Below are 21,127 nucleotides of genomic sequence, written 5' to 3' on the forward strand. Positions count from 1 at the left end.
GACTCAAATTGTCTGAGAACAAAGGTTTTCAATTTTCACCTCAGTAGCTTTCCCTCTACCTATACTACTGACTATCGTATTAATTCAAGAAGTGTTTTCAAGGACCTAATTATTGATAGTATTCTTCTAGACAATAGTAATACAGAGCAAATTCCTCATAGTGGCTTATATTTCATATGCTTGAGGCAATAAATTCTTGGAAGAAAAAAAGGGAGAAAGAGACAGAGTAGTTGTCTGTATGCATACGATATTAAGGAGGAGATGATACCACTGGAATGTAAGTAAAAGTTGTCAGGATATGTGTTTTTGTTCTGTTTTTTTTTTTTTTGTTTGTTTGTTTTTTAGTTAGGTACTCTGATGCTTGTGAAATTATTTATTAGTGGCTGGCACTAATTACATACATGCAGAGGTAGATGATTGAGGAGATTTAACTAGAGAATGTGAGTCAGGGGAGCTGCACTTTTTTTTCTAGCATGTTTTGAATGCAGGACACAATGTCAGGAGACAGGAAAATACAAATATCAGTATCTGTGAAAGTGCTACAAAATTTATTACACTTTATTATGATATCTTTAATTTGTAGTGTGATAAGTCTCTCTGTGTGAAAGGTACTTGTGTGTTTGTGTCTTCACCTGAGCATGTATCCACACACTCTTTTAACAGATATAAGCAACATGCTTTTAAGTGCGTCAAGGCTATTATATCAGCAATGATAGGGAGTTTTAAGTCTAAGATTAATGATCTGAGAAACTGAGGTTAATGGGTTGTTTCTGAAGAATTCAGCACCAAGATCATCTTTAAGGATCATAGAAGATATCTCCATGTCTGCCAACGTCCCTACATTGTTTTACCATATTTACTACTATATCAGGAAAATTGAAGTTCATGCCATGCATCTGGCTGATAATCTTTCTGGGTCTCTGTACAGAACTATCATATACATCTATGTCAGGATGAACATTTTATAAATCTCGAGGTTACCATGGGTTTTCATTCAGTGCTTTGTAAATATCAATACTTCTGAGAGATGATGTTTAGAGAATTTGATTAGCAACCTCTATTTTTCACTTGGATAACAATATTTATTTAGGAAAGCAAATAAATAGCATGCAAAAACAGCTTTTGTAGTTCTACATTAGGGCTCAGAAATTTTTCTGTAAAAAGCTGGACAATATATCATTTAGAATTTCCTGTCCATGAGGAAATATTTGAGAATATCATGTATGTATTTATATAGCAAGAGAAAATATATTATTATGCAATTTTTATTGACATAAATCAAAATTTAATAACAGTAATAATAATAATTTAGTACAATACATATGTAATACCTAATATACATCTACTAATGAGAAATTGGATTATTGTTTTGTGTATTTTTTTGTTTTTTTTGTTTTTCTTTTGTTTTTATGTTGTTTTTTTTTTTTGCTGAAATGAGTCTCAAAGTTTGACCAGTAAAATTATTGTAACTGTCAATCTCTAAAAGCCATTCATAGCTAGTAGGCCATAAACAGGCAGCAGGATGCTTTGGCTGGTCCGTTATTTTTCTGATTTTATTTGGTGAAATTTTGAAATATTTCTAACAATTTCTAGTTCTTGCAGTCACTGGAACATATATAGGGAGATATGATCTTTCCAGAGGCAGAATGTGAAACCAGAAAATATTTAACCATCTTCATTTATCAATAGATTGTGAAATGTCTTGTCATGAATTGAAATGTTTCACTCATTGTCATCTTAAAACTTCCTGGACCAGTTCTAAACTGAAGAAAACAAATGGAATAGTGAACAAAACTGGTGAATGCAAGGACTAACAGCAGGACTCTCCATACTCTTATATATTTGGACCTGGACAATTGTGGGATAAATTCTTGAACATAAAAATCCTTGGAAAAAGAATGTATATTTGCAAAAACTTCTACTTATTAAGAATTTTTAGAAATTTCAAAATTAATCTCCATATAGATTGCATGAATTTTAACAAAGACTAAAGGAAATTTTTTGCTTTAACTCTAAACACTGTTTATTATCAAGCATTTTAACCTTAGTGATTCGATAGCTGAAAAGCGGTTTTCCTTATAATATGCATTGAACAAAGAGTAAAATATTTTCCTGCTCTGATATTTGTATATCTTTTCTGTAAAATATACTATTCCTTTGCACATTAAAAAAATTGGGGTCCATTTTCCCTTGTTGAATTTACAACCTGATGAATAAATATTGAAGTAACTATGTTAAAAGAGTTTAGTTCTAGAATTCCCCAGAGACCTTTCTGTAGGCCCTCCGTTACTTAGCAGGAGTGCTTTGAGTCGAAGAATATGGTTTTATTACTACTAATTGTTAACCAACATCGGCATGATTTGATTCTTCCCACTCTTGCTTTTGGCTTTGGGATGAGGGAGCCGTAATATGTAAACCTTTCTGTTCCATTAGCGGTTCCTTTTGTAAATATTCAATTTAAGAAGAATAACTTGCCACATTTGTTTCATCTTTACCTTTCTTTTAGCATCTCTATGTATAATTAAAATTGTTCTTACCCCAAGGCAGAAATCCAGGAACTATTATTCAGGTCCCTACATAAATTGGTCATCAAAGTCTAAGAGTCACTGAAGAAACAGCACTAGAACAAAATTCTTGGAGGAATTCACTCGTATGCAATCACTGAAATGATAATCTGAAAATGGTTTTGCAGACAAGTTTTAATTCAGGAAGCCAAACTGAAAATGAAAGGTAGGATTAGGAACTGATAAATAATGCTGCCCCCGTAGTCTGAGATCTGCATCACCAGCTGCAAAAGTTTCATTGCAGTGAACACAATTTGTTTAAATAAAAGAGTCTAAAGAGTACACCAATAAACTTCATACTATGAATTGATAAGAGAATTTAGAAAGATTATAGGATATAAGGTCCATATATGTATTACCTAAATGCTACACCTTGGCAACAATTAATTTGGAAATAAAATAAGAGTGATATTCCCATAGAGCTTTTACAGACATAACACACTTAGGAAATACTTATAGGCCCAATAAAATTATAAAAACTTTAATGATTCTATACTGAAAATCATGAAACACTATTAGGAAAAATTAGGCAAATACTAAAGAAATAGGACTATGTGACATTCATAATTTACATATCTCACTATTAAGATATCAGTTCTCCTTAAATTGATCTATATATTCAAATTGATTTAAAACTGTGAAAAATATAATCATATAAAATTATTTATGAATTGAGGAGATAATTTAATAATTTACATGGAAATTTAAATGACATGAATCTAAAGCAATTTGCAAATGAATAATACATTTTGACTACTCACATTATCTTACATCAAGACATATTAATGTAAAAGTATAAAATTAAGAGGGTGTGTTTTCCAGCATAAGGAAAAACAAAAAGTTTAATGAAGTGGAAAAGCGAGCCTGAGCCTACATATAAACCCACACATATGTGTTCAATTGAATTTAGGAAAATATGACATAGTAATTCAAAGAAAAATGGAAAGTATTTCCAACCAATGTTATCCCAATAATTGGCTATTCATGTAAAGGAAAAGGAGACTTCTATTTCATACTGTGTAAAATATTTATCAAAGTAAGCAATGGACCTAAAGTTCAACCTAAAAAAAATTAAGTTTCTAGAAAGACAAAAATAAATATCTTTGTGAATTCAGGACAGGGGAAAATTTCTTCTTCAATACACAGAACACAATAAGACCATCGTGTTATGAATATTTGGATTTCAAAAAACTGAATACATACTAATTTGTGTACTGTATAGAAAATGAATTAGCAAAATGCCACAGACTGGGAGATCATGCACAATATATAAACTGACAAGACTTGACTCTAAATTACAAAAATATACATTATACTCCATAATAAAAAGACAAAAACACATTTTAAAAAGTGCAGAATTCTTGGTCAGACATTTCATAAGGAAGTAAACCATGGGGATAAATAAAAATATTATAATCCAAAAATCTAAGCCTCTTGGTGACTGAAAAAATATGTATAATTATTATGTTATTATTCCATTATGATATTTTAGAAAAGGCAAAAAAATTAAAAGAGTGGTTGTCCTCTGTGAAGGTGGGATTGTCAGATATCTGCTGAGAAAGGACAGGAGGAGGGAATTGAGTGGAGTGACAAAAAAGCTCTTTACCTTGACAGAGCTGTGGGAGACACGGTTGTATCCATTTGCCAAAACATAGAAAAGGAATAACATCAAGATTTATAACTCTCACTACAAGTTAATAATTTTACAGAAACAAACAAAAAAAGTGTATAAACAAATGCTGAACATCAGCTCTTATCTCTGATTTTCACAGTATTGATATTAATTAGCAATCTGGAGACTACTTTGTAATCTGGACATGAGTAAATGAGAAAAATTTAGAGGATAATGGAACATAGTTTCCATGCTTTTGGGGAAAGCAGTTAATTATACAGAGAGATTTAAGACTGGAATGAATCTTGAAAGTTTGTATTGTTATGGATCAGTATTAATTAACTATTTTAATACAGGTAGTGTATACAAATTATATAAACATGATTAAGTAATAATATATGAGTTTCTTTTTGTGTGTCTGTGAATACATTTCCTAACACTGTCCACTCAGGGGAATCAACAGCAATGGCACAATACCATCAATGAAAAAAACTCTTGCCTACATCTTGTGTCTCAATTACTTTATCTCACTATAAGAAACCATGGTTCCTTGGAAAACTGGATACAACAAGAGCTTGGATATACATTGCAATCAAAATGTTGTGACAGAGAATAAGGACATGTTCAAAGTATAATTGGGAATATGTCTAAAGGACCCAAGTTCTGGTTGAAGGGTATCTCTCTGGACAAAATCAAGCCACTTTGACCATCAAAATAAACAAGATCATAAGGTAATATAACCCATCAAATAAAATCAGAATTCATGAGTCATACGGATATTAAGGACATAGTAAATAAATAAAGTGTTGAGGGGAGAGCACTTCCTTTTAATATAATACTAAATAATAAACATAGAAGAAATAATGGATGCTGAAATACATCAGTGGAATGATGAAAGTATGTGAAATAGGTAAAAGCATGAAGAGGAAATGCTTATTTACTAAGTCACATAAAACCGCGCCACAGATTGCTTAAGAATTTCAAAGAGGAAAAGGGTATCTCTACAATGAAGCAATGTGGATGTGAAGATATCTACCAAGTGATTTAAATTAAATCATTAATACTGGTATAAATAGGCATCATAGTATTCTGCATGTGGTGAATATAGAAAAGAACCTTATTATTCAAACCAAATTAAAATGAAACAATCTACGTGAAACTAATCATCAAGAACCATCAAGAAATCCTAATAATGGACATTTTAGAAAATAAGATTAAGAAAGAAAATGATAGGCAGAACTCTTGCTGATTAAAGGATTCTAAAGAGATGAAAGTTAAATGCACTGCATGATCTTGGATTGCATTATGGGCATCAGATATGTAGTATGAAGTATATTTGAATAGTTGTCGAATTTTGGTATAGACTGTGAATTATCTTGTAATCCTATTTTGATTATAATTCATTTCTAATTTCTTGAACTTCATTGTAATACTGTGTATAAGGATTAGATTGTCCTTCACCTTAGGAAATAAACAATGAAATATTTACGTGAAAAGATGTGAATTGTCTCCATTGTACTCATACACACTTTAGAAAATCTATCTATCTATCTATCTATCTATCTATCTATCTATCCTATTATTTACCTATTTGTCTACCTATTTACATCTATCTATATCTATCATCTATTTTTGCCAACCATGCTAAAAAAAATTGGGCAAAATATAAGAAATTTGTGAACCTGGGCAAATACCATAGAAGAAATTCTCATGCTATGTCTTACAAAATGTTATAGGTTGAAAACTATCTTAATGCAAAAATTTTTAATAATGCATTATTCCTCAAAAGATCCCCAGTTCACAAAGTGTACTGCTATACATTCACTTCCCCAATCCAGAAATCTAGGCACTTGCTCTGAAATTGGCCTCAATTGCACAATCCATGTCTACTCGACCACTAAATCCTAGTGATTATCTGTTAAATAGTTCTCAGATATGGTCCTTCCTCTATATTACTTTATACGACTTCCCTTTTGTCATCTTTCATTAACATTCATGTGAAATAATATGTCATGCTTTCATCTTTTATTTTTATTATTTTTTAAAATTCAATTTATTGAGATATATTCACATACCATGCAGTCATACATAGTGTACATTCAGTTGTTCACAGTACCATTATATAGTTGTGTGTTTATCACAAAATTAATTTTTGATATTTTCATTACCACACACACAAAAATAATAAGAATGAAAATTAAAGTGAAAAAGAACAAATAAAGTAAAACAGAACACTGGGTATCTTTTTATTCCCCCATTTTTCTACTCATGCATTCATACACTGGACAAAGGGGAGTGTGGTCCATATTGCTTTCCCAATCACACTGTCACCCCTCATAAGCTACATTTTTATACAATCATCTTCAAGATTCATAGGTTCTGGGTTGTAGTTTGATAGTTTCAGGTATTTACTGCTAGCTATTCCACTATTCCAATTCATTAGAACCTAAAAAGGGTTGTCTATATTGTGTTTAAGAGGGCCCACCAGAGTGACCTCCCAGCTCCTTTTGGAATCTCTCTGCCACTGAAGCTTATTTCATTTCCTTTCACATCCCCTTTTGGGTCAAGATGATGTTCTCCATCCCACGATGCCGGGTCTAGATTCCTCCCCAGGAGTCATATTCCACGTTGCCAGGGAGATTCACTCCCCTGGTGTCAGATCCCACAGAGTGGGGAGGGCAGTGATTTCACCTGCCAAGTTGGCTTAGCCAGAGAGAGAGGGCCACATCTGAGCAACAAAGAGGCATTCAGGAGGAGGCTGTTAGGCACAATTATAGGGAGGCCTAGTCATTCCTTTGTGGCAAGAGTCTTCCCAAGGGCAAGTCCTGGGGTAGAAGGCCCAGCCCATCAAACCACCAGTCCCCCACGACTGTGAGCACATCAGCAACCATCGAGGTGGGGAAGCCCAACACCCCTGCATTCTCCAACAGCTCCTCAAGGGGGCTCTGCATATTTTTTCCATTTTTTTAATTAACTTTTTTTAAAATTAACTATATAAAAAAAATTAAAAAAAACATACAATAAAAAGATATTTCAAACAAACCATAACAAGGGAGTAAGAAAAAGACAACTAACCTAAAATAACTACTTTACTTCTGACACGTTCCTACTCTATCCCAAGAAAATAACCTACCATTGCAACATTTCTGTGAACTTGGTCCTACTATATCCATCAGAAATTAACAGACCATAGTCATTCCTGGGCATTCCCAGAACATTAAATTTACCCAGGATAGTTTATCTGTTCTTCTTGGATTATTGTTCCCCCTTCCTTAATTGCTCTCTATCGCTAGTTCCCCTACATTCTACATTATAAGCCATTCATTTTACATTTTTCAAAGTTCACATTAGTGGTAGCATATAATATTTGTCTTTTTGTGCCTGGCTTATTTCGCTCAGCATTGTCTTCAATGTTCATCCATGTTGTCATATGTTTCACAACATCATTCCTTTTTACTGCCATGTAGTATTCCATCATGTGTATATACCACATTTTATTTATTCATTCATCTGTTGAAGGACATTTGGGTTGTTTCCATCTCTTGGCAATTGTGAATAATGCTGCTATGAACATTGGCATGCAGATATCTGTTCATGTCACTGCTCTCCGATCTTCCAGGTATATACCGAGAAGTGCAATCGCTGGATCGAAGGGTATCTCTATATCTAGTTTTCTAAGGAACTGCCAGACTGACTTCCAGAGTGGCTGAACCATTATACAGTCCTACCAACAATGAATAAGAGTTCCAGTTTCTCCAAATCCTCTCCAGCATCTGCAGTTTCCTGTTTGTTTAATGGCAACCATTCCAATTGGTGTGAGATGGTATCTCATTCTGGTCTTAATTTGCATCTCTCTAATAGCTAGTGAAGCTGAACATTTCTTCATGTGTTTCTTGGCCATTTGTATTTCCTTTTCAGAGAACTGTCTTTTCATATCTTTTGCCCATTTTATAATTGGGTTGTCTGTACTATTGTTATTGAGTTGTAAGATTTCTTTATATATGCAAGATATCAGTCTTTTGTCAGATACGTGATTTCCAAAATTTTTTTCCCATTGAGTTGGCTGCCTCTTCACCTTTTTGAAAAATTCCTTTGAGGTACAGAAACTTCTAAGCTTGAGGAGTTCTCATTTATCTATTTTTTCTTTTGTTGCTTGTGCTTAGGGTGTAAAGTCTAGAAAGTAGCCACCTAATACTAGATCTTGAAGATGTTTCCCTAAATTATCTTCTAGGAATTTTATGGTACTTTTATATTGAGATCTTTGATCCATTTTGAGTTAATTTTTGTGTAGGGTGTGAGGTAGGGGTCCTCTTTCATTATTTTGGATATGGATATCCAAATCTCCCAGACCCATTTGTTGAAAAGACTGTTATGTCCCAGTTCAGTGGCTTTGGGGGCCTTATCAAAGATCAGTTGGCCAGAGATCTGGGGGTCTATCTTTGAAATCTCAATTTGATTCCATTGATGGATATGTCTATCTTTGTGCCAGTACCATGCTGTTTTGACAACTGTGGCTTTATAATAAGCTTCAGAGTCAGGGAGTGCAAGTCCTCCCTCTTTGTTTTTCTTTTTTAGAGCGTTTTGGGCAATTAGAGGTATCTTTCCTTTCCAAATATATTTGATAACTAGCTTTTCCAAGTCAACAAAGTAGGTTGTTGGAATTTTGATTGTGATTGCATTGAATCTGTAGATGAGTTTGGTAGAACTGACATCTTAATGACATTTAGCCTTCCTATCCATGAACATGGAATATTTTTCCATCTTTTAAGGTCCCCTTCTATTTCTTTTAGTAGTTATGTAGTTTTCTTTGTATAGGTCTTTTACATCATTGGTTAATTTTATTCCTAGGTACTTGATTTTTTTAGTTGCTATGGAAAATGGTATCTTTTTCTTGAGTGTCTCTTCAGTTTGTTCATTTCTAGCATATAGAAATATTACTGACTTATGTGCATTAATCTTGTATCCCGCTACATTGCTAAATTTGTTTATTAGCTCTAGTAGCTGTATCGTCGATTTCTCAGAGTTTTCCAGATATAAGATCATATCATCTGCAAATAATAACAGTTTTACTTCTTCCTTTCCAATTTGGATGCTTTCTTTTCTTTGTCCCTTGTGCCCTGGCTAGCACTTCCAGCACAATGTTGAATAATAGTGGTGACAGCGGGCATCCTTGTCTTGTTCCTGATCTTAGAGGGAAGGCTTTCAGTCTCTCATCATTGAGTACTATGCTGGCTGTGGGTTTTCATATATGCTTTTTATCATATTGAGGAAGTTTCCTTCAATTCCTACTTTTTGAAGTGTTTTTATCAAAAAGAGATGTTGGATTTTGCTGAATGCCTTTTCAGCATCTGTTGAAATGATCATTTGATTTTTCTCTTTTGATTTATTAATGTACTATAATACATTGATTGATTTTCTTATGTTGAACCGTCCTTGCATACCTGGAATGAACCCCACTTTCTCATAGTGTATGATTTTTTCAGTGTTTCTTTGGATTCGATTTGCATGTATCTTGTTGAGAATTTTTGCATCTATATTCTTTGGGAGATTGCCCTGTAGTTTTCCTTTTTGTAGCATCTTTGCCTGGTTTGGTATTAGATTATTGTTAGCTTCATAAAATATGTCAGGTAGTGTTCCATTTTCTTCGATGTTTTGAAAGAGTTTAAGTAAGATTGGTGTCAGTTCTTTTTTAATAGAATTCCCTTGTGATGCAATCTGGCCCTGGGCATTTATTTGTGGGAAGCTTTTTGATGTCTGATTGGATCTCTTTGCTTGTGATTGGTTGGTTGAGGTCTTCTGTTTCTTCTCTGGTCAGTCTAGGTTGTTCATATGTTTCCAGGAAATTGTCCAGTTTGTTGGCATACAGTTGTTCATAGTATCTGCTTATCATTTTTTTAATTTCTTTGGGATCTGCAGCAATGTAGCCTTACTCATTATTTTGTTTATATGGGTCTTCTATCTTTTTTTTTTTTTTTTGTCAGTCTAGCTAGGGGCTTGTCAATCTTGTTGATCTTCTCAAAGAACCAACTTTTGCTGTCATTTATTCTCTCTATTGTTTTTTTGTTCTCTATGTCATTTATTTCTGCTTTAATCCTTGTTATTTCTTTTCTTCTACTTGGATTAGGATTGGCTTGCTGTTCATTTTCTTGCTTCTTCAGTTGTTCCATTAATTTCTTTAATTTTGGCTCTTTCTTCCATTTTAATGTATGCATTTAGTGCTTTAAATGTCCCCCTCTGTACCACTTTTGCTGCATCCCATAGGTTTTGATATGTTGTGCTCTCATTTTCATTCATCTCTATATATTTAGCAATTTCTCCTGCTATTTCTTCTTTGACCCTCTGATTGTTTGGGAGCATGTTGTTTAACCTCCAGGTATTCATGAATATTCTAAGTCTCTGATGGTTATTGACTTCTAATTGTATTCCATTGTGGTCAGAGAATGTGCTTTGAATAATTTCATTTTTTTTTTAATTTATTGAGGCTTGTTTTATGGCCCAGCATATGATCTATTCTGGAGAAAGTTCCATGAGCAATAAAGAAGAATGTGTATCCTGGTGATTTGGGATGTAATTATATATATTGGTCTGTTAAATCCAATTCATTTATCAGATTGTTTAGGTTTTCAATTTCCTTATTGGTCTTCTGTCTGGTTGATCTATCTATAGGAGAGAGTGATGTGTTGAAGTCTCCCACAATTATTGTGGAAACATCAATTTCTTCCTTTAGTTTTGCCAGTGTTTCTCTGATGTATTTTGTGGCACCTTGATTGGGTGCATAAACTTTTATGATTGTTATTTCTTCTTGTTGAATTGCCCCTTTTATTTATATGTAGTGGCCTTCTTTGTCTCTCATGACATACTTGCATTTAAAGTCTATTTTATCTGAGATTAGTATTGCTACTCCTGTTTTCTTTTGGCTATAGCTTGCATGAAATATTTTTTCCATCCTTTCACTTTCAATTTCTTTGTGTTCCTGTGTCTAAGATGAGTCTCTTGTATACAACATATTGATGGTTCATTTTTTTTATCCATTCTGCCAATCTATATCATTTAATTGGGGAGTTTCATCCGTTTAATGTTATTACTGTAAAGGAATTTCTTGAATCAGCCAACTAATCCTTTGGTTTATGTTTGTCAGATATATTTTTTCCCTCTCTCTCTTGATGTCCTTTAACATACCCATACTGAATCTCTTCAGTACTGAACCTTTCAGTACTGAACCTTTCTCCATATCTCTCTGTCCTTTCTTTCTCTGTTGCTAAGGCTCCCTTTTAACATACCCATACTGAATCTCGTTAGTACTGAACATTTCTCCGTATCTCTCTCTCCTTTCTTTGTTTCTCAGTCAGTAGGGTTCCTTTTAGTATCTCAAGTAGGGCAGGTCTCTTCTTAACAAGTTCTCTCAGCATTGGTTTGTCTGTGAAAAAATTTAAGCTCTCCCTCAAATTTGAAGGAGAGCTTTGCTGGATAAAGAATACTTGGTTGGCAAGTTTTTCTCTCTCAGAATTTTAAATATGTCATGCCACTGCCTTCTTCCCTCCATGGTGACTGCTGAGTAGTCACTACTTAGTCTTATGTTGTTTCCTTTGTAAGTGGTGAATTGCTTTTCTCTTGCAGCTTTCAGAACTTGCTTCTTCTCTTCAGTATTTGACAATCTGATCAGAATATGTCTCAGAGTGGGTTTATTTTGATTTATTCTCTTTGGGGTTCACTTGGCATTTATGATTTGTGTATTTATGGTTTTTAGAAGATTTGGGAAGTTTTCCCCAACACTTTCTTTGAATACTCTTCCCAGACCTTTACCCTTCTCTTCCCCTTCTCTTCTCATAAGAACACCAATGAGTCTTATATTTGGACATTTTATATTATCTATCATATCCCTGAGGTCCATATGGATTTTTTCAATTGTTTCCCCTTTCTTTCTTTTGTTCTTTCATTTTTACATTCTGTCATCCTCGAGATCACTGATTTGCTGTTCAGTGTATGATGAGTATCCAGAATCTTTTTAATTTAGTCAACAGTTCCTTTTATTTCCATAAAATCATCTGTTTTTTAATATACTCTTGCAATTTCTTCTTTATGCTCTTCTAGGGTATTCTTCATGTCCTTTATATCTTGTGTCATGCTTTCATTGTTTGTCTTTAGCTCTTTAATTAATTGCTCCAAGTACTGTGTCTACTCTGATCATTTGATTTGGATGCTTGGATTTGGGTTACCCATATCATCTGGTTTTTTCATATACTTTAAAATTTTCTGTTGTTTTTGGCCTCTTAGCATTTTCTTAACTTGATATGTTTCTTTTAGGATGTGTGGACTGATTCAAGCACTTATCTCTAATTTGTCAGACCTACAGCTTTGTGGAGTACACTTTAACTAACCAGCAGGTGGCATATGTGAGCCACATATTCCCCTCAAGCCAGTTCTCCCCAACTGTGTCTTTGTGGTGAGTGGGGGTGAGTCTTGTTTGCATGTGTAGTTGGTATTGCCCGTCCTGAATGTGGGGCATGTGTCTGAACAGTTAGGGAGGATGTGTCTGAGCAGTTAGGAAGGGAAGGCGGCTTTAATAATCAAATCTCCCTGGTGTTCCTGGAGATTTAAAACTGTTGCGATAGTCTAATCTTTCAGTTCAATCTCACCATAGTTTGTCTCTGTCGCTAACCACAAGCCCTTGGTACTGGTATATGGTTCCTGGGACTTGTGAGTGGGTCCCTCTTCCAAGCCATGCCCTCCTAGGTCCTCTGCTGAGGGAAGACTGTGCTACATCACAGGTGAGCACCATGCCCCAAGGGTTGTTCTGGGCCACAGTGCTGTGTAGGGGTATTCCCAATCTGCTGAAAGGATGGCTGAATGGGGCATGTTAAGTTCCCCCTTTTCACACTGCTCTGCCTTCCCAGCTCTGGGACAATTAGCTGCAGGTGCATGAAAGGCTATTGTCCACACCTGATATTTTGGTGTGTGTGCATGTTGTTGGAAACACTTCCCATCACACTGGGTTGTTTCGGGAAGTTCTGGGCTGTGGTGCTGGTACCAGGCAGGAGTGTTCCCGGCCCTCCAAGGAGATGGCCAAGGGGATGCCCCACTTTTCTTGGGATGTTGTGGTTTTTAGCAAATTTTCTCAGCCACTGAACTTATTGCTTTGTCTCTCAGAGCTATCTTAGCTCTTCTCTTGCCTGGGCCCAAATTGCACATCTTTGAGGCTTTCTGTAATGGTCTTCTTGGAGTAATTGTTTTAGAAAAAGAGAAAAAGACTTAAAAAAAAAAAAGAAAGAAAGAAAAGAAACAGAAAAAGAAAAAGAAAAAGAAGGGCCCTCCTTGCAGATCTAATGGGCTATTTAAATGCTAAGAGACAAAGGATTAGGGCCATTAAGGAACAATCAAGAAAGCAGAGAAATGGGCTCTTCAGACAAGGAAACTCACACTCTGGATTTGCATATGAGCCTGATTCTATTTGATCCCTGCCCTTCTCCATTTTATGTTCACCATAACTCCAAAAAGTCTCTGTTTTTATTTTTTATTTTATTTTATTTTATTTTATTTTATTTTATTTTTTTGCTGTTTTTGCTAGCCCTGTCTCTTCTCCACTGCACTGACTGCTCCCAGATTCTCCAATGTCTGGTGTCAGTCTATCTATGTTTGGAGTTTGGATCAGCAGTCTGAGTTCAATAAGAGCTGCAACTGCAGTTCTCCCTCTTGGTTCCCAGCACTGATGTCCCCTCCTTCCATGGGACTGAGTCTGGCAGGGAGGGTCACAGGTTCCCTTGCCATAAGAACTTACAGATTTCACTGATCTCAGCTATTCCACATATTCGTGAGTTGTATGAAGTATGCCCAAAGTCAAATTGCTGTGTGGTTTCCAGTCCATGCAGTTCCTGGCTTTCTATTTACTGCCCTGGAGGAGTAACTAAAACCTACACCTCACCACTCTGTCATCTTGCCCTGCATCCATTGCTTTCATCTTATAGTCACTGGCACGTATTTTTTTAATAATTTATTTTTTTCTGAGATACCTTACATAATGATTATTCTGTTTAATGTACCTGTATATCCCACTTTACCTCCTCAGAAAATTGTCTTTTCCTTTTTATATCAAAATATTTTTCCAAAGCTTTGCAGATATTTAATGAATTGGGAAAAGACACAACACCACAGATAGTTTGAAAAGACTACCCATAAAATAGAGCAAGTGAATTCCACTCAAAAAATACACTAATAGAAGTACATATCCAATCCATTTATATTTTTCAATTCAGTTTTATTGAGATATATTCACATACTATATAATCATCCAAAATGTACAATCAGCTGTTCACAGTACCATCATATAGTTGTGCATTCATCACCCCAATCTATTTTTTGAACATTTTCCTTAAACCAGAAAAAGTAAAAATAAGAATAAAAAATAAAAGTTAAAAGAACACCCAAATCACCCCCCCACCCTATTTTTCACTTAGTTTTCGTCCCCATTTTTCCACTCATCCATCCATACACCGGCTAAAGGGAGTGTGAGCCATAAGGCTTTTACAATCACAGTGTCACCTCTTGTAAGCTACATTGCTATACAATCGTCTTCAAGAGTCAAATCTACTGGGTTGCAGTTTGATAGTTTCAGGTATTACTTCTAGCTATTCCAATACCTTAAAACTTAAAAAGGGTTACCTATATAGTGCAAAAGAGTGCCCACCAGAGAGACCTCTTGACTCCATTTGAAATCTCCCAGCCACTGAAACTTTATCTTGTTTCATTTCGCTTCTCCCTTTTGGTCAAGAAGATGTTCTCAATCCCATGATGTTGGGTCCAAATTCTTCCTTTGGAGTCATATCCTGCATTGCCAGGAAGATTTACACCCATGGGAGTCAGGTCCCATGTAGGGGGGAGGGCAGTGTGTTCACCTGATGAGTTGTGTTAGCTAAAGAGATAGCCACCTTTTCGTGTACATTTAGAGAGCCTTTTGGAAATGAATTAAAAGATTTGACTTCTTAGTATCTTGGCAAACTATTGAGAATTCTGAGGACTTCCATATAACCAGAATGTTTTCTCCTAGGAACAAACTTAGGAGCCTCTTCCCAACTCCTGGTGTTTTTCAGACACAACAAAATATGCATCAATTGGTCTAAGGTGAAGTTTTTGATACCAGATTCCCAATGTAAATATTTATCTAATGGAAGGCATTCTGTTGCCAGCTTCAGCCATTTTGCATCAGCTGGAGATCTGACTCACTGCATTTTCTGATCAAAAAAAGACCCAATTACACAAATCTTGTCATGCTTAAAAGTAGTCATAACACTGGGAGAATCTGCAGTTAAACAGACAAAACTGTCTTTTGGAAATAAATCCACATATAAGACTTTTCTCTTATGTTAAAAGGAAATTGCCAACTTGTCTCTATAATGTTTAACTAATTCTCCATAATAAGCTCCATCTATTTTAAGATTACAGAAATAAATATGGAAAGGATCAACACTTCTTTTGTTCCATCCTTCACTTTCCAAAAGTTGTGAAATAGTATTCTTCAGTTCTTTCTGTTTCATAAAATGATCTTAAGTCCTGTCAGAAATTATAGGTTGTTGGAACTACATGGCCTGGGCACCAACCCAGTCCACTGCAATGTTCACTTGCCTATCCCCAAGTCATGGAAATAGAAAGCTTTGCTGTTTCTCTTCCTCCTCAGTGGTTTCAGGCAATTTGTTCTTTTTTTTTTTTTTTGCTGATGCTTTCTTTTCTGTTTTTGTTTGCTTAGCTTTTTTCATTTTTCCCTAACATAAATATTTTAAATATTTTTTGAATATTTAGAAGCAACTTCCCTAATAGTTTTGAGCTGTTCTTCACTGATGTTTTCTGGTACTTCTCTGTCAAGCAATCTCCATACCTCAGTCAACTCTCTGGGGGCAGCTAGAGGATTTTCATCCTTGCTGCTCGAGGATGCTGAAACAACTTCTTCCTGCACACTAGATTTCATTGTAGTTTTCCACCCATCCAATTCTAGCTGTTCAGGAGGCAATGCACTCTCCTTATTAAGATAGAACTCAGCTGGTATTTTGGAAGACTTGTATCTCTGCAGAACTGTTGAACATATATCCCTTCTGTTCCTATGAATGGTAATTGGCACCAAAAATCTTGCAAATGCCTTAAGAAGGTGATAGTAACGTTCATTTTGAAGAAAACAGGCAAGCAAGAATCTGGTTTGACTCATTAGTCTTTCTCACTTGTGGGCCGCCTTTGCACATTTTGCCTGAAATATATCTTGGTACCTCTCCCATCGTCCACCCTCACCCTGTACACAAACTGAGAGATCAAAAAAACCCTCCCATACCAGTCTGTATAGATACCGAATCATGTGGGCGCAAAGTTTGGGATCTCTGAGGTCGCGGTAACCTCAAAGCTTTTCAGCTCATGCTGGTTTGATTTAGATTCATATTTGACTGTTCATACTGCACAGGCCAAAGAAAACATAGACATTTAATTACCTAGCAAGGGAAGCAAACATTTCTTGGTATTTAGATCTAAAAGAGTGTTTATCAGATGGCATTTCATGGCTGAAGTGTCCTTTATCAAAAGAAAGTACAATTTAGAATTCATGGTAATATTGTGGTAAGCATACTGATAAACTAGCAGTGTGAAATCGAGTCATATGTTTCTTCTTATGAAAACATTTGTGTATAAATGTTTTCTGATGTTATAGCCTACCACAACTACAAAAAACCCAGCTGACCAACTGATGATCAGTCTAACTTCCAAATCATTTATATGCTAATTTTAAATGGAGTTCTCTCATTTTTTATTTTAATAAGTGATTGACAGAAAATGGGTCTAATTGATTTTACACTGTTGAAGACTTATTATTGCCAGGTTAATATATGTTTCTTAATTAATATACATCTATTGATTTTGGAGGAACAAATTAGGATTTATGACTCTTTAATAATATTCAGCAGCCCAATCAAAGATTTATCTAGATGGGTTATGTATTGACCTATGTACTAAACTGTTTCTAAAAATTACTAATGAAGTAAAAAAAATATTGATTTACTCATCCTGGAGCTAAACAAAGTGTTCAGGACAGCTTTTCAAAGAATATTTAGCATTACATGAAACTAGAATGATAAAACATGTACCCTATGTGTTTGGAACTGATAGAGAAAATATCAGCGGGGAATGTTTTTATAAGGGTTGGCACAACGAAGGTGACTTGACTAAAGTCTTGTGAGCAGATGGAATTACTGACAATTTTGCATAGTTTGAGAGTGTAATGTCCTGATTTGTAAGTTTGGGAAGAATCAAAATTTGAAGAAAATTGATAGAATAGGAGAAGATCTAGGGACCGAAATGGTGAAATGTCATAAGTATTTTTGGTGATTCAAGAATAAGCTGAAGATTAGCTGACAGTGATCTACCCTCTGAACCAATTACTTCTCTTCCATTCACAGAAGAAATACAGGTTAGAGCATTCCTTGCCTTTTCTCTCTTATTTCTTCTTATTCTACCACAAATCCCTGGTGAATACCCCACATCGCTGAAAGTATGCTTCCTAAATTTCCCTCTCCCTCAACATTGCATCACATACCTTTGAGTTGACTATATATATATATATATATATATCCCTAGAAACTAGAGGAGGAAATATCATGTGCAAAGATAGCATGTGCATAATTCCTTCCTTAATTTATCATTCAGCTTTATAATTAAATGTGTACTACCTCAACTTTCATATTATTAAAAATTTGAAGGCCGATATGAGGACATTTTCTTTTTTTTCAATCAAGAGCATACAGCATGATTCCTCATGAATAGGAGGTATAAAACAACTGCTTTTGAAGGAAGAAAAGAAAGAAGGAAAGAGGTAATGGAGAAAGAAGTAAAGGGAGGGATGGAGGAAATATTAGCAGAAAGGCAACTATCTGGACAGAGCTCAGCATAGTAGGACCCAGAAATGTCCACTGGGACTTCACTCTCAGAATATTCCTAACTACAGGCACTCGTTTGAAGCTGTTATGTACCCTGGAAAAAGCTGCATTCTTTTAATCCATTCTTGTGGGTACAGATCTATCGTAAATAGGGCCTTTGGTTAGGTTATTTCAATTGAGATGTGACCCACCCAATTCAAGTTGTTTCTTAATCCTCTGACTAGAGTCCTTTAAAATGGATGAAATTAAAAGAAGCTAATAGAGAAAAGCCTGGGAGAAGCTAAGGCAGAAGAACTGTTACATATTAAAGGACTTTAAGCAGACATCAAAATTATATGCACTGCATGATCTTGGGTTGCATTATTGACATAAAAAATGTAGTGCAAAAGTGTTATTGAAACAGTTCTCTTAATTTTGAACATTGATTGCATATTGCATTATGATATCATTTAAATATGGATTGTGCGTTAGGTTATAATACCATTCAACTCTTATTTCTTGAACTTGTTTATAATACTGTGGTTATGGACTAGATTGTCCTTCACCTTAGTAAATACATTGTGAAATATTTAGGCATAAAAATGTGATATATCTCCATTGTACTCATATACACAGTTTAAAAATCTATCTATCTGTCTATCTATCTATCTATCATCTATCACCTGTGTATCTGTCCTATAATCTGTCTGTCTCTCTAGTGATATGCATCTATCCAACTATGTCTGTCTTCCATCTTTGACATGCACATTAAAGCAAAATGGGGGCAAAAAATAAACAATTAGTGAATGTTTGCATATATTATAAGGGTTTATTTTCTTTCTTGCAAAATTCTATAAAGTGAAAATTATATTAATACAAAAACATTTTTAATTTAATGCTCCAGGTCACAAAGGGTATTGCTATACACTCATTTCAACAATCCAGAAATCTAGTCAATTACTTTGAAACAGTTCTGAATTTCACAATCCACACATTATGTTTTTCATCTTTCATTCATTGGCATGTTTTAATAACCCAATAGTCAACATGTTGCTAATGTTGGCATTTTAAGTATTATTTGCTCTTCAGTGGGCCTGAAATACTTTCATTATCTTTCATCAATAGGTTGGTCTTGCATCTGTGTGTTGATCCTACTTCCATGCATTCTAAGTCTTTTACTTTTTTGCCTGCTTAACTATTACTCAGTTTTGAGATATTAGTTAGCTGTGACCTTTAAAAAAGGAATTCCTGCCTTTTGCCAGACTAGTTTCTCTGGTCTTCCTCCAAGCTTTCATCACAGTCATCACATTGCTATCCCATTCTTCATTCTTCATGCAACTGCTTCCTGATCATATATCTAATTCATCTTCATGCTTATGACCTACACAGTACACTACTCCCTTAATTATAACCAAATACTTGATGAAGGAAAGAAGTAGGGAATAAACAAACATTATAAATTTTACCAATATTTGCCTGAAATCTTTCATTCATACAATAGAATTATTTACATAATTTTACCAAGCAGAAGGACATATGGCAGCAGTTGTATCTAAACATAAACATTTTGAGACCATTCTATTTTTTAATTGAGATATAGTTCACATATCCATGAAATACACCATTTTAAAGTATACAAGCCAGTGGTTTCTAGTATAGTCATAAAGTTGTGCAACCATCCTCACTATGCAATTCCAGAACATTTCTGTCACCTCAATAAAGAAACCCCACACCCATGTGCAGTTATTCCCTGGAAACTCCAATCCCCAGTTCCTGGAAACCACTAATCTGCTGTTTGTCCATATGTATTTGCCGATGCTGGAAATTTTATATAGATAAAATCATACAGTATGTGACCTTTTGTGTCAGGCTTCTTTCACTTAGCATAATGTTTTCAAGGTTCATCCCTGTTAGCATGAATCAGTCCTCCATTCCTATTTGTGGATGAATAGTAGCCCATTGTATGGCTATACCCATTCTACTCTTGTACCCAGCAGGCAGCTCTGGCCATACAAGTTTTTCCATGATCCCTCTTATTTCTACAGGGAAGAACTCACATCTTTACTTAAGTTGAGCAAAGTCACAAATAACACTAGCATGTGCAGTACCTGTACTTTCTGTGTCCCATATTTCAAATATTTTCTTTCTTCACACTTGATGGGTATTATCAACCAATCACAGTCAAAGCTATTCAATTTCAATTTCTAACTGTGTTATATTTCAAATTATAACATTTTGTTTCTGGTTTTCTCTGGAAAACATGCAGTGATAAGAATGTCTTTTAAAATTGGCTTTCTGTGTTTCCTATTACCTTTCCAAAGTCTAGACTTCCACTAGAAATCTTATAGAAGCAATTATTTGTAGTTATGTTAGGAGTTCTAAGATTCCCTATTTCATGAGGTCTCCTTCTATGACAAAACAATGAGTCAAATCATTTCTGAAACATCTGATTCCCATTGTTCTAATGGGTTTTAACTAAATACTTCCTTAGAATATTTGTGTCTCAAACATTCTATAGCTATGATTCCTTCAGATTCAAACACTTTTTCCAGAAATATCTTGAGAGTCATCAATAGGCATTTTTTTCATAGTTACACTATATATAAAGTGTATATATTTCAGAACCTAGAATTTCACATCAGCCTTCTACATATTCTATCTTGAAAGTATTCTCCCTGTTTTCCTTTTTATTTTGCATCAATTTATTGTTATCTAAGATGTGGCCACCCTGATTTTCATTGCTTGCTGATTTTCCTGGTGGAAATATGATTGCTGTCATTGATTTAAAGCTGTCACAGAGAAGTTAAGGAGAGCAAAGATGGGAAGCGATGCCAAAAATTAGCTCTCATAAGACAGGATGAGCTGACACTCACACATCATTACCCTCCTTTATACACCATTGATTTTTCTAGTCTGGGTATAATTTTATGGGAGGTTAATGAGTAAATGGGGTCAAATGGTGTTTAAATGCCAAAGAAACATGTCTCCCAAATACAGCCAGACACATCAGTATAGTACAAAAACATTGTGACTCCCAGGAAGATCACAACATCTCTCTCTGGAAGATAGAA

General features: G+C 34.9%; 1 pseudogene; it reads right to left on the reverse strand.

Annotated features, from left to right (window-relative positions):
* Positions 1–15,152: 15,152 nt before the first annotated feature.
* LOC119537082 lies at positions 15,153–16,326 on the reverse strand (annotated as a pseudogene).
* Positions 16,327–21,127: the final 4,801 nt, after the last annotated feature.

The sequence above is a fragment of the Choloepus didactylus genome, chromosome 6 (genome assembly GCF_015220235.1).
Source record: "Choloepus didactylus isolate mChoDid1 chromosome 6, mChoDid1.pri, whole genome shotgun sequence".
Classification (NCBI taxonomy): Eukaryota; Metazoa; Chordata; class Mammalia; order Pilosa; family Megalonychidae; genus Choloepus; species Choloepus didactylus.